Genomic DNA, 14,292 nt, shown 5'->3' with positions numbered 1-14,292 from the left:
AGACTGAAAAGTTAGTTGTTCGGAAATATAGCTCTGAACCCTCCAAGACCCAAATGCAATAGCAAATACACAAAGGTGCCAGTCCTACCAGGTGCTGAGCACTTCCTTCCAGAGCTGAGCACTCCCACTTCCAGTCAAGTGTCTGTCAGTTGTATGCCACTGTAAAGTACCCCTGCACAAGGAGGCTCCTCAGCTGGTTACTTAAGCAGCCATAATGAGGCCAAGAATCCAGCCCTATGTCTGTCTGCTCTATTCTTTGCTAAATATTTGTTTATTCTATGACATTACAAGAGTTTCACTCACTGGTAAAATTTGTGCCTTTTTTCTAATTTGAATTTGTCTGGCTTCAGCTTCCAGTCACTGGTCCTGGTAATACCTTTTTCCAGGAGATTAAAGAGCCCTTTAATAGCTGGTATTTTCTCCCTGGGAAGTTACTTATCCACTATAATCAATTCATGTCTCAGTTTTCTTTCTGATAAACTAAATAGATTGAGTTCTCTAAGTCTCTCATGGTGAGGCAATTTCTCCAGCTCTAGACTAATTTTTGTGTTTCATGTCTGCACCCTCCCCAATTTTTCAACATCTGTTTAAAAATGTGGATACCAGAACTGTGTGCAGTATTCCAGTACTGGTCTCACCAATGCTCTGTAGAGAGGTAAAATCATTTCCCTACTCCTGCTTCCCTAAGTATATATCCAAGGATTGCTTTAGCCCTGTTTGTGACAGCATGGCACTGGGCGCTCATGTTGTTGCTATTATTTTATTTATTATATTATTGTAGCAGAGTTGCTTATCCACTTTGACCCCAAGATCATTTACAGAATTGCTCTTTTCCATGATAGAGCCCTTCCCCTCCTGCCCCATTCTGTAGGTATGGCTTGCATTCCTTGTTCCTAGATATGTAACTTTGCATTTGGCTGTATTCAAATGTATTTTGTTTGAATGGGACCAGCATACCAAGCGATCCAGAACACTCTGTATGACTGCCCTGTCATCCTTATTTATCATGCCACCAAGCTTTGTGTCATCCACAAATTTTAGCAGCAGTGATTTTATATTTATTTCCAGACAAGTGAAGAAAATTTTTCCCTGACACCATGTCAATATCCCAAACAGCTATATAATGGTGAAGGGATCACAATATGGAATTAACTTCTCAGGGGGAAGTTTCACACGTTAACAGTTCTTGCAAGAGAGAACGTTGTACTGTTGTTTTTTTCTTTCAAGCATTTAAAACTGAGTGAGTAAACCTGTTTAGCTTGCCCCATATTGCTTTGACTACAGCCTTTTGCCTAATATAGATGTGGGTGTGTTAGCCTGTGGCTTGGCAAACATCCTAAGTTTTTGTATGATAGGCTTTCTTCCTGGATGGAAATCGCATGTGATGTGCTTTTTCTTCTGCTTCCCATGAGCTCTGTGCTCAAGAACGATGTTTGCCGTACAAATCCTACCCCAAAGCGCTCTTGTAGGCATTAGTGTTGGACAAGGAGCCTTATGAGTTGTCATACTTAATTTCTAATTAGCCCAAGGCATGAAAGCTGACATCATTGTTTAGCCCACACCGTCTCATGAGGTGAGAGGAATGATTTAAAGCAGGGGTTCTCAAACTTCATTACACCGTGACCCTCTTCTGACAACAAAAATTACTACACGACCCTAGGAGAGGGGACCGAAGCCTGAGCCCATATGAGCACCCCTGCCCGGGTCGGGGCAATTCCAAAGCCTGGTGGGGCCAAAACTGAAGCCCAAGGGCTTCTGCCCCAGATGGGGGGCCTGTACCCTGAGCCCTGCCACCCAAAGCTGAAGCCCTTGGGCTTTGGTTTCGACCCCGGGTGGTGGAACTTGGGCTTTCGCCCCAGGGCCTAGCAAGTCTGATGCCAGCGCTGGTGACGCCATTAAAACGGGCTCACGACCCACTGTGGGGTCCTGATCCACCGTTGAGAACCGCTGATTTAAAGTAATCATTAGGAGCTGCTTGGTCCTGAAAACAGAACTCTCTCTTTATTCATAACCCAGACAATTGCATTACATTTAGGGCTCGTTCCTGCAGTTATTATACAGACGAAACACAAGTTGATTTAAAAGCTGTGCAATACGCACTATCACCTTGATTATCAGAATATAATGCCAGCCAATGAACAATTTCAGGTAACCGATGTTTTGGTAATTGAGGGAATTTTAGGTCTAATTAATAGACATTGGGAGACAAGAACCCATTTTGGATAAGAGGAAGTTTTAGTTAACTGAATTTCAGAAAATCATGGTTACACTGTATGCATATCTCTTTAACTCAGTCTTTCACTTTATGGAGGACTTGTGGCACCTTAGAGACTAACAAATGTATTTGAGCATAAGCTTTCGTGAGCCAGAGCTCACTTCATCTGTAGCTCATGAAAGCTTATGCTCAAATACATTTGTTAATTTCTAAGGTGCCACAAGTCCTCCTGTTCTTTTTGTGGATACAGACTAACAGGGCTGCTACTCTGAAACCTGTCTTTCACTTTATGAAACGTTATTGAAATTCAAAGGATTATTTGGAAATAATTTTTCGTTTCTTACAGTATGACTCTTAACTGTCCTTGACTGCTAATCGTTTGATCGTTTCTCATTTCATTTCCAGAAAGTCATGTTGACAGCACATTTTCTTGCTTATGTATGCAAAGGGAAAGAAGAGGGGATAAGAGCTGTGTCTTATCACCTAAAACTACCCAGACACTGGAAACTTCACATGACAAATCATCACTTAGACTGACAGAGAAAATGTTTTTAGGTGTATTGTGGGGTGGTGGTGATCGCAGGGTTTGGTTTGGTTTGGTTTTCTTCCCCGACATGATTTTGAAGTGTTTCAATATGGATTATAAAGTATATAAAAAAACCTTTTTGAGACCACTCTGCCATTGTCTGTCTTCAGCATTTCATACTCTTTTTATTTATTCTATTGCAATGTTTTCTAAAGGCTGATCGACACACAAACTTTCACTAAATATCTAAATTAGTTGTAAGTGAGACCTCTTGTTATTTTGGTGCCATCCTGTGAGTGGACATTCTTATTTTGGTATAAGAGTGCCTATATTGATTTAGTTTATATTGGTGTTTTACTGACTTCAGCTAAATTGAAGTAGGACACCTTAATTCTGAAATACACAGACTTCCACCAAAGCAACAAAATGTGTCAATTACAACTACTTGAGGCTATGTCCACATTACTATTTATGTTGGTATCACTTATATCATGGGGGGGTAGTTAAGCCAACGGGAGAGCTACGCTAGAAAGCTTACAGTGGCATCACTCACTGTACGTTCTCCAGTGTAGCCATAGCCTGAGGCCATGTCTACATGTACAATGCTGCAGTGGCCCAGCTGCACCCAAACAGCTGTGCCACTGCAGCACATCTGGTGAAGATGCTCTATGCCGATGAGCGAGAACTGTCCTGTTGGCATAAAAAGACCACCTCTGTGAGAGGCGGTAACTATGTCAGCAGGAGAAGCTCTCCCACTTACGTAGTGCTGTCCACACTGGCACTTAGATTGGTGTAACTTATGTCACTCGGGGGTGGTTTATTCACACCCTTGAGAGACCTAAATTATGTCAAGATAGGCTGTAGTGTAGACATAGCCTGAGTTATTTTGGTGCAAATTTATATGAGAATGAGGCTTACATTTTCTCTAGCCGTATTAGAATCTTTGGCCTACCTGCACCATAAAATACCTTCTACATGAATTTTGTTTTCTTTTACTTGTTTTATAGAATGGAATTTTCCTTCCAGGGGCAGACTTTTCATTTTGTTTTTAAATTTGTGAATAAACTGGTGAGACTAATACCAGCAGTGTGAGCCAGGCATGGCCCAGGAATGTGCTATGCAAGTTTCTACACAGAGACAATGCAGGATGCATTTCCTTAAGCAGTGAGAAAGGGCAGCAACGGCAAAGATTCTCAACAATCTAACTATGCATATAACTGTGCTGGAGCAAGTGAACAGCGAGTCATCAGGAAAAAATCTAGTAACCAACAGTGGCCATTAAAGATTGCTAAATACTGGTAGGCTTGTTTGGGAATGATGAGGAGCAGCGCGCTGCTGTAAATGGGGCAGCATCTAGAGCAGGAGCTAGTGGTGTCCAGCCCCTGTGCAGCAAGCTTTGCCAAGCCTTTCGCCAGCGGAAATGAAGCCATCTATGTCATTATTTCTAGGTAGCCCCTCAGAGCGTAGAAATCCAGAGAAGCGAGAGTGCTGGTAGCGAAGTTCCATGGCAAAGCGATTTTGACTGCAGTATCAAGATATTTTTAAGCTCTTAGACCAGAGGCATGCAGCAGTCTGGCCACCACATCCTCGGAACGTCAGACAGATTATTTTCAGGAGTACAGCTAGGTTAATGAATGTTCACATATGAAATGTGCTCAGAACATAGTCCCTGGATTAGAAACAACACATCCAGCTCCTCACCACAATCACCTGCCTCAGGCCCAACCCAAGAAAAGAAATGGCCATTTCAGTTTTGCCTAAAAGTCAACACATCTGGACTTTGTTAGACCAGAAGGAAAATCAAATTCCAGGATGAGGCCCCATCACTGACATCACCCCTTTCCATCCACTTAGACATTCAAATCTAGGGACTGCAGCCAAGAGCCCTACAACTGACCTTGACTGTAATGCCAGGAGGAGAGAGAGAGAGAGAGAGAGAGTTTCTCAGATACCCAGCAGGCAAGCCACATACCACACAAAGACATGGGTTTCTGTTGTTAGCAAATAACTGCTGCCTGGAGAAGAAATCATTCTTGCAACTTTTCTGTATTAAGTTGCATTGTTTTTCCAAACAATCATACCAGTGTGCAGCAAATTTGGGTTTTTCCTGACTCCTCCTATGTTTCCATAGACCACCCCCTCATTTGTGCTTTTTGGAGACACTTGCCTTGGAGCATTTTACTGCTGTAATTTGGTATGACATCATACCAAGTAGCTGGTTTGGGCTTGTATCAGAGGTCGGAGGCAGGTTTTATAGTATGTTGCTATGTTTTTTAATGTGCCAGTCATGGGAGTATATGCCCCAAATTTCTGGCCTACAATAGCCATTCTATTCCAATTCTGGGCTTTTTCTGAACAGACACAGCCAGCTGTGCCTAAAACCATGGTCATTTTCTCTGACATGCACAAATGGGAAGTAGGATAAGACCATCAAATATATTTTCAGAGGTGAAAGACCAGTATAATCATACCACATCCCCCTTTTGCATGTATTTGATCTCATTCTGTTTCCTGGTACTGCAAAGTTTCCTTGAGTCTTTCTGGTCATTTTGAATAATTTCAATAGAGCAGTTTCAAAAATGCATCAGTGACTTAGGAACCTAAGTTCTATTGACTTTCAGTGCTTTGACCTTTTATAGTTAGTTTTTTCTCATCCGTTCTTGCTCATTCTCTCGGTAAACAGATGTTCTTTTTCAAAACGGATTTTTGAAAAATATTTATTACAACTGTACATATTCTGTCGGTTATAGCCTTCCTTTCACTCTCCTAATGAAATTTATTGATGAATAAATCACTACGGGCTGGATTCTGCCTCCTTTTTGTATATTGAGTACCACCTTACTCCATGAGCAGTCTCACTGATTTCAGTGGAGTAAGGTACTATTCAACATGAGTGAGGATGTCAGAATCTGACCCCGAGCCATGGGCGTATTCTGCGAGTTCTCATTTACCTCTTTTGTTTCTGATAAAAGCCTCTGGCTAACAAAATAATATCTAATCTGTTTCAAGACCAGATGATTACTGCATCCTAGTTAATATTTCATTATATTTGTGGCCTTTGAGTTGTTTTTGTCAGCCTCTTTTTCCAGCACTAATAAATAGCTGATAAAGCTCTCGGAGGAACTTTCCATTCATATAGTGAACCCAGTTTGTCCATCTTGTCTATTCTGTACTTCTGTTGTCTACAAAGAGTTCAATCTTTTGCCTTTTAAACTAGAATAGAAAGTTCTGGGTTCAGAAAAATCCAGGTACTTCTTAGGTGAGGACTGGAGCTCTGACATTAGTGCCTCATCTTGCAGTAATTTAAATCAGTTGACATTTTGCTTCAATGAGAGCAAGATCAGCCCCTTCATGTAGTCATTTTGATACCCAAGCACTGGTCCTTATAAATAGCCTATCTGCTCTCCTAGAGCCGGATCCTCCCCTGATGCCATCCGATGCTGTTGCCATCCCATCAGAAATGGACATCAGAAGTGGTAATCTCTAGAATAATGTTGCAATGTCTGAAATAAAGACAGAGTAGGAAATCCTGACTCCATGGAAGTTAATGAGAGTCTTTCCCTAGACATCAATAAGGGCAGGATTTCACTCTGTTTATGAAGAAATGTAATTTCAGAATCATAGCTCTGAAAATGACCATTATCTCCTTGTTTTAGCCACTAAAGTCCTGGTATTTTATGGGATTTTCCAGTGTCTTAGGAACGTCTGTTTTTCATTTCATCAATCAAAATTATTTGGCTTATATATAGTTATGTTGATATGAGAGAGAGAGAGAGAATGCATCTCTTTTCCATGCAGAACATGAAGTATTCACCACTGCCTTCCATCTTTGCCAGTCTCTTGCTGCAGTCTTAGCATCTTCCCAGGTCATTTTGATTGCTTTTAATTCTGCTTTTAGTGTGCATTTACACACACACACACACACACACACAATATTTGTTCAGCACCTATTGCTATATAAAGTAGAGTTTGCTCTGTGTTTTCCAGACACAAACAGACCACTGTAATGAATGTTCAGTTCAATGAATGATGTTTGGAATGTAGAGAAAAGTCAGATGAGCGTAAACATGATCAAAGCTGTTCTTTAGCTCAAAGGAAGTGCAAATGATCCTTGTTCCTCGTTTCATGACCGATTTATTCAGAACATTAAGGCACTGAAAGAAATTCTCCACGCTGAGAAGTATACACATCATTGTTTGGGTCAGAAGCTGGAAGTAGTGACACTAACATGCATTATTTTAAAGTGCTACTTTGTCTTCTGTATGACTATTTCATGACCTTAAAAATGTTGTCACACAGTGACCCATTCTTTGATTTTGAATATATAGCTACCCTAGGAAATGGTGTTATGTTACGACTTTTGTGAGAGGGTGTCTTTTTGGTATCCATGAGTGTAGCGCATCTCGAGACATTGGTTCATTGCTAAAGACATTTACATCCAACTTAACGTGGAATTTTGCCAGAATGTCTTCAGTAGGCAAAAAATCTTTTTGGTATAAGAAATCTAAATTACTGATGTAAAAGCATAACATATGGTTCCATTTTTCAACCTCATTAACCCATCAACAACCAGCACAATCCATTCCCAAAGGTTCAGAAGCCTTTTTTCATATCCTTCTTAGTGTTAGTGCTATACTGTATCCATTATATTATATAGCACACGCAAGTATCTTATTTACTCTACCAATCCCAGAACATCCTGCAGGGTTTTTATGTCAGCTGGACTGGTCCGTTCCTGATCTTTGCGGGGAGGTTGCAGGGCAGTGTTCTCACAATGGGGAATTGAGAATCCAAATAGGGATTCTCTGCACTCCATGCCAAGGATGCGTTGCTCAAACTACTCATTGCCCAACACTTTCAGTAGGTAAAAGACCATTTCTCTGCATCACAGATTTGAAACTAGCCTAGGTTTATAGTGGCCAGAAGTTCTCAGTTTCTGATGGCAAGTTTCTGATACCATGACCTCTATGAAACAAGTTGATAGTGATATAATCCAGTTCCTAGTAGTCCAGTATTCACATAATTATTAGCATAATCACAAGTGGCATCACCTGGCAGCCAAAGACTGAATGGGCCTCAAGACTAAAGAAGCCTCTCCCTTTCGAAGCAGGGTTTGGGAACAGTGATGTGGGGACATCTTCACTTGCAGCTGTTCACACTGTATCAGTTTGGTGGAGAAGGGACTTTCACGATTAGGGCTGGGACCCTGGCATGTTCACCATTACAAATGTGTTTTCAAAATACCTACAAGCAACCCACAACCACACAAATGTGTGAAGTGTCACGCTGTCTGGAGTGGCTCATGACTGAAAGTGCCAACCTCAGGGCAGCCTGCCAACAAGCAGGGCAGAGACCCCAAACTGGCTGTGTTCTGTAATTAGATTTCACCGACCCAGTAACAGTTGTGAACTCCTAATGCAATACTTGTATAAGTAGGGGCATAGCGAGCAGATCGAGGGACGTGATCGTTCCCCTCTATTCGACATTGGTGAGGCCTCATCTGGAGTACTGTGTCCAGTTTTGGGCCCCACACTTCAAGAAGGATGTGGATAAATTGGAGAGAGTCCAGCGAAGGGCAACAAAAATGATTAGGGGACTGGAACACATGAGTTATGAGGAGAGGCTGAGGGAGCTGGGATTGTTTAGCCTGCAGAAGAGAAGAATGAGGGGGGATTTGATAGCTGCTTTCAACTACCTGAAAGGGGGTTCCAAAGAGGATGGCTCTAGACTGTTCTCAATGGTAGCAGATGACAGAACAAGGAGTAATGGTCTCAAGTTCGAGCAGGGGGTTGGACTAGATGACCTTCTGGGGTCCCTTCCAACCCTGATATTCTATGATTCTATGAATGCACTATACCATGGAGTGCCAGACAGGCCCCTTGGGCATTCCAGTCTAGCTTGCCACCTAGGCAAGCAGGACTTAGTGATAGATGGTTGCTCTACACCAAAGATCAGAATATATTTAGGTTACTCCCAGTCCCAAAGGACCAGTCACTTTCCCCAGATCACTTTGTACCTTAGATCTCATGCCAAAGACAATGCTTGCAGATAGTTAATAAATCCTTAGATAGTTTACTAAGGAAAAAAAAGTGTTATTAAAAGATTAAAACAGGCAAGCATATCTACACAAATGAGTTACAGTTACGGTGTCAAAAGGTGACAGATTTGTAGAAATCCGTCAGCTCCGAATGCCTTTCAGGGCTAACCCAGGTTGACTGTGGGGATCTCTGCTTCTGTTCCATAGCTCCAGCCCTGTGAGAGTCCAAACAGCAAAAAAGATGAACAATTTTCTTGTCAGCTATTTTTATTTCCTTCTTCCAGAATTCAAGCTAATGGGCTGTGCCCTTTTGCACAAAGCTTGTTCATGAGTGTAAGGGGGCAATTAACAAAGTCTTTGCATTGAGATGTCCCACAATGGCCCATTTAGTTTTGATAGGCCTTCTTGATGGGCAGGAGATGAGCCTTCCTTACTGGATTCATTTCAGAGTAACAGCCGTGTTAGTCTGTATTCGCAAAAAGAAAAGGAGTACTTGTGGCACCTTAGAGACTAACCAATTTATTTGAGCATGAGCTTTCGTGAGCTACAGCTCACTTCATCGGATGCTGTGATCATATCGATGAAGTGAGCTGTAGCTCACGAAAGCTCATGCTCAAATAAATTGGTTAGTCTCTAAGGTGCCACAAGTACTCCTTTTCTTTTTTCTTTTTACTGGATTCAGTTTCAGAGCAAACTTTTTTACAGTTACAAAGGGCATGTCTACACATACAGCACAGCGCATCTGGTGAAGATGCGCGATGCCAATGGGAGAGAGCTCTCCTGTCGGCATAATAGCCACTGCCTCTTGCAGAGGTGGTTTTATGTCGGGGGGAGAAGCTCTCCTGCCAAAGTAGCTCTATTCACACCGCACTTATGTTGGTGTAACTTATGGTGCTTGGGGTGGGCTGGGGGGGTTATTCACACCCTTCAGTGACATAAGTTACGCACTGGTTTCCAGTGATGAATTTGTCAGCACTCCGCTGAGGCCTAAAGCCTTGGCAAGAACTGACACCTGGTCTGCCAGTATCACATAAACCATACACAAATATTGTAATGAACACAAAAACAGGGACATTACAAACAGGATTCCTTGACACTAAAAAGCATTGACATTTATTTTCCCATTAATGTGTTCATATAATTCCAGTTACTGGGAGTTGTGTGTGAACATCAAGAGAAACTATACCTCAGACTTTTCGTTCCTGTAATACAGGATATAGAAAAAATAAGTACAGATGTTTCAAATCTTCTGACTACCCAAGTAGATAATTCAAAGATTAGGAAAGTGTTATTTTCCTGTACTATTAATAAATCATTAGTAAGATTGTGTAGTACATTTATGTACAAAATCTAACATATCTTGGTAGCAGGGAATACAGTGTGGGGTTTTTAAAAGTCAGCTTGAAGATTATTATTTAAAACAGACTCAAAGGCTTAGGAAGAAGATATGGATTTAGCTCTCTGGAGATGATAAGGAAAAATTGCATTGAGAAAACAGAGCAAGAGGTTAGTTTACTGCACTCTGGAAATGAAAAGCAAAAGAATAGTAGTAAATCATAAGGTAATGGAAGCGAAAAGTCATTCAGTGAAATGCCCTGGAAAATTAAATGGAAGGAGGAAAGTCGTGTTCTATACACAGGCATTGTGAGTGTACCGAGTGATAGACTAGTGTGCTGGCAAAAGGTCTTTAAACAGAAGCAGAACATACTGGCCCTTCAGATGCCCCACAAACTGCCAACCTGCCGTCACCCTGCATCCTTCCTGTTGGATTCTGGGGAGCTATTACAAGCGGCACACCCTAAATTTTCACATGCTAAAATGAGGATAGGCTTAATTCTTCACCGTCAAAAAAAAAAATAAACATCATTACAGCTGAAGATCATTTAACAAGCCTGCTGTTCTGTGGCACAGAAGTCCTTAAAGTGACTCTTCTAAAAATGAAATGACAGTGTGAGTGTGGAATGAGGTCTTGTTCTCTACCATTACTATAAAGAAAGAGGAATTACTGCGTGCTCCTAGCATCTGCCTCCTGCATCAGAAGGGGGAGTGGGCATCTAGTAAACCTCTGAAGAGGCCCTTTGCAAGAATAGGGGAGTGAGAACTCTGCCCCTCAAGAAGAAAGCTGTTGTTGGAGGTAAGTGAAATAGGTGGAAGGGGGGAAATTTTTGGTTCTAGGGATCATGCCAGTTCTTACTGTACACAGTCTAGTCTGTCCATCCATCATTTATAGCTCCCTGAAGAATTAGGTCAAGGGAGAGGGTCTTTGAAAAGCTCCTGTGACAGCATAATCTATGGAAAGGGATGAGAAATATTTAGTTATATGGCAAGTTTCACAAAACATTTGTGACCAGTGCATAACAACAGTACATTTTAATCCACAGTATGTCCATTCCCATTGCAGATATATTGGGAAATCAAAATGCAACAACAAGAAAATCCCTATATTATGGTAGCAGCTAAGACATGCTATTATTGCCCTTGAAATAATTGGTTTATCTCACCACTACAACATTACTTGTTTTTTTAATTCTCCCTGTGGACTTGGGAGTTACTCAGTTTTTTATGAACTACTACATTTATATCTTGATTAACACAGAAATTGACAGTTTGTAAACTGATCTTTTTTCAGACATGTCCGTATTAAAATACTTTCTGATTAACATACACCATAATGTATTCTCCCATGCAAACACTATTGTGTACAGAAATGAAAGGTTTCTAACTGAGGCATTTGTGCATGTTTATTGTAACATATTAATCATAAATGGGAGGCAGCCAAGAGAAGGCCTTCTCCAGTGAAACAGGGGGTTACAGTGCTGATTATGTTCTCAATGATAAGTAGCACTGATTGTGTTATTAATCTTCTCATTTATTCTCTGAAGATATTTCCTTCCAACATAATTTCTACTGATAATATGCAATTTACTGCCCTTTTTTATGTAATCAAAATTTTGGCTGCCAAGGCTGATGACACCAGGACTGAAAAAAAGGAAAAAGGAAAAGCAATTTGATTCTCCAACCCATAGAGGGCAGCCACTCCGTCATACCACTCCTTAAACTTCCTTTACGTTAGAGTCTTCATGCCAGGAGCTTTGTGTTTGCAGGTGAAGACAACCAAGTGAAATCATTCAAAGCATCTGACCGTACTTAGTGGATCAAATTACTTACTTGATAGTGGATCAAATTCTGCCCTCAGCTACACCTATGGCTCCAATAATAACATAGTTGCACTATGATAGCATTTTTTTTTATTAGAGACTCTCAAAATCTTCACAGAGTGGCTAATAATTATTATCCCCATTTTATAGATGAAGAAAATTAGATACAGGAAGATTAAATGACTTGCTTAAGGTGACCCAGTAAGTTAGTGACAGAGTCAGGAATAGAACTTAAATCTCTTGACTCCCACCCTCTTGCTTTTAAAACTGGACAATGCTACCTCCATTCACTGGGTGTGGATGAGGATAGACTTTGGCCTACTATGCCAATTAGTTGAACTATTAAATGGGAAAGACAATGCTAAAAAACCCATATGAATAATTGTGGATAAAGAACCGTTTCCTATACAGCCCTTTTCTGAAAGCTTGGAACAATACTAATAGAAACATCAACAATTCCATCATACTTGATTACACACTATCAAATATTTCATAGGTCCTGCATGATCCTGTTAAGACTTCACAAAGATATGCTGCTGAGGATTATTGGAGGGGCTGAAAGACTGAAGGTTGTGATTCTAAGTAGACATGATTGGGAAAGTCTGGGAATTTGTACACATGCCTTCTCCATACATTCTGGGAATAATTGTATAATCCAGCCTGTCTTGCTAGTGATCCATTGAAGAATGCACCTTCATTTAGGAATTTTTCTTGACTTCTCTATGGACAAACATGGGCCCCACTCCTACAGTGGGGCATACCTGTGCAAAGCTCCTTGCAGGATGGAGGTCAGAATGGAAAAGTCCATACATTCCAGCAATCACCATATTTTTGTCAAACTATGGGATGGTTCATAGCTTGAAAAAAGTTAAAGAATATGGAGTACTCTGCCACTGGAATCTGCTCATCCAATATGCCTCATGAATGGCAAAGGAATACCTCCCAAAATCTGTGTTTATTCTTTCTTTTCTTCATTCCTTCTAAGAGAATTTTAGGCTCAATGAAAGATATCAGACTAACTGCCCTGACAAATGATGCCCTTTGCCCACAGAACAGACAGTTCAAGATGCATCACGCTGTTCCGTCAATGTGCTTCAATGCTTTGGGTGAAGGACTTCCTCTTAATAAGAAAATAATCCACTGTATGAACATTCAGTCCTTGGCTGTTCTGTGGAGACTGTGAACAAAGGTCCCCAGTTACTGTCAATTGTGCCTGATGTGGAGTTATGTGCACTGAAACCACTGGCTTATTTCACCCAGCGCTTCAGATGGTGATGACTTTCAGTTACCACCTGAAACTGGATTTGAGCAAGTGACCTAAAGTTGTAAGGCTCTGTACTGGATTACTAACCCCTCTGCTGTCATAATTATTCAGCCTATAGTAATAGAATTTTTCACAATTAGAGTCTGCTCTCTGATGTGGTACTCTGATTCTTTTTCTTTTAATTAAAACTCCTTCATTCATTGACTCACAGTCTTCCTACCACAATTAAATTTCCTGTCTTTCTTTCTAACTGTGGGGTCTTCACTATGCTCAGTTTTTGGGAACTCTGATTCTCTGTCTCTACATTTTATGATTTTCCATCATGTTACATCTCATCTCAAAACCTATCTTTTAATATGTCTAATGAAATGATTTCCCTTTTCTTGCTTTTTTAAAGACCATTATTTTGTTCACTTAAATACCACCAAATGTTGATTCCTCTGTTTCTTTTGTAAATTGGATAGTGTTTTCTTTGATGACTGTATCCTCCTGTTTTCCTTCCCCAGTACTGTGAATTCAAGGCACTGTATGTATGTACATATAAGGAAAGTAAGAAGAAACTCCAGAATGGACAATTGTGAAATAGCTGTCCACAAATGAAGTTTCTTTCTAATCCTCTCAGCTGGCTGTTGGCCTGTGCCCCAAAGCATGAAGATTTCTATCCCCGACATAAAACATGGTGTCCCAGTGAATTTAAAACATGGATGTTATTAGTGGTGTAAATGTCCAGTCCTCTTTTGAAAGCTACTAATTCCTGGCCTCAAGATGACTTGTGTCAGAGTTCCACATGTTAATTATGCAATGTGTAAAAAAATATCTATTTTATCAGTTTCAAATGTGTTATAATTTATTTCTTTGTTACTGTTTTATGAAAGTGGCTTATTAAGAGCCTACATTTTCCCTTCTCTATTTTGTATGCCTCTTTCCTTTCCCTTATTATTCAACTCCTCTCTGAACATTCCCAGCCCTTTCATCTCTCTTCATATGGAAATCTTTCTATGTCTCTGATCATCCATCCCTCAGCTCTTTGTATTTCTGCTATTTGTTTTTTAAGATAGGATGACCAGAACTGGATATGGTACTCCAGATCAG

This window comes from Lepidochelys kempii, chromosome 2, assembly GCF_965140265.1.
Source record: "Lepidochelys kempii isolate rLepKem1 chromosome 2, rLepKem1.hap2, whole genome shotgun sequence".
In the NCBI taxonomy this organism is placed as follows: domain Eukaryota; kingdom Metazoa; phylum Chordata; order Testudines; family Cheloniidae; genus Lepidochelys; species Lepidochelys kempii.
The sequence above is the reverse complement of the archived record's forward strand: the minus strand, read 5'-3'. Positions refer to the sequence as shown.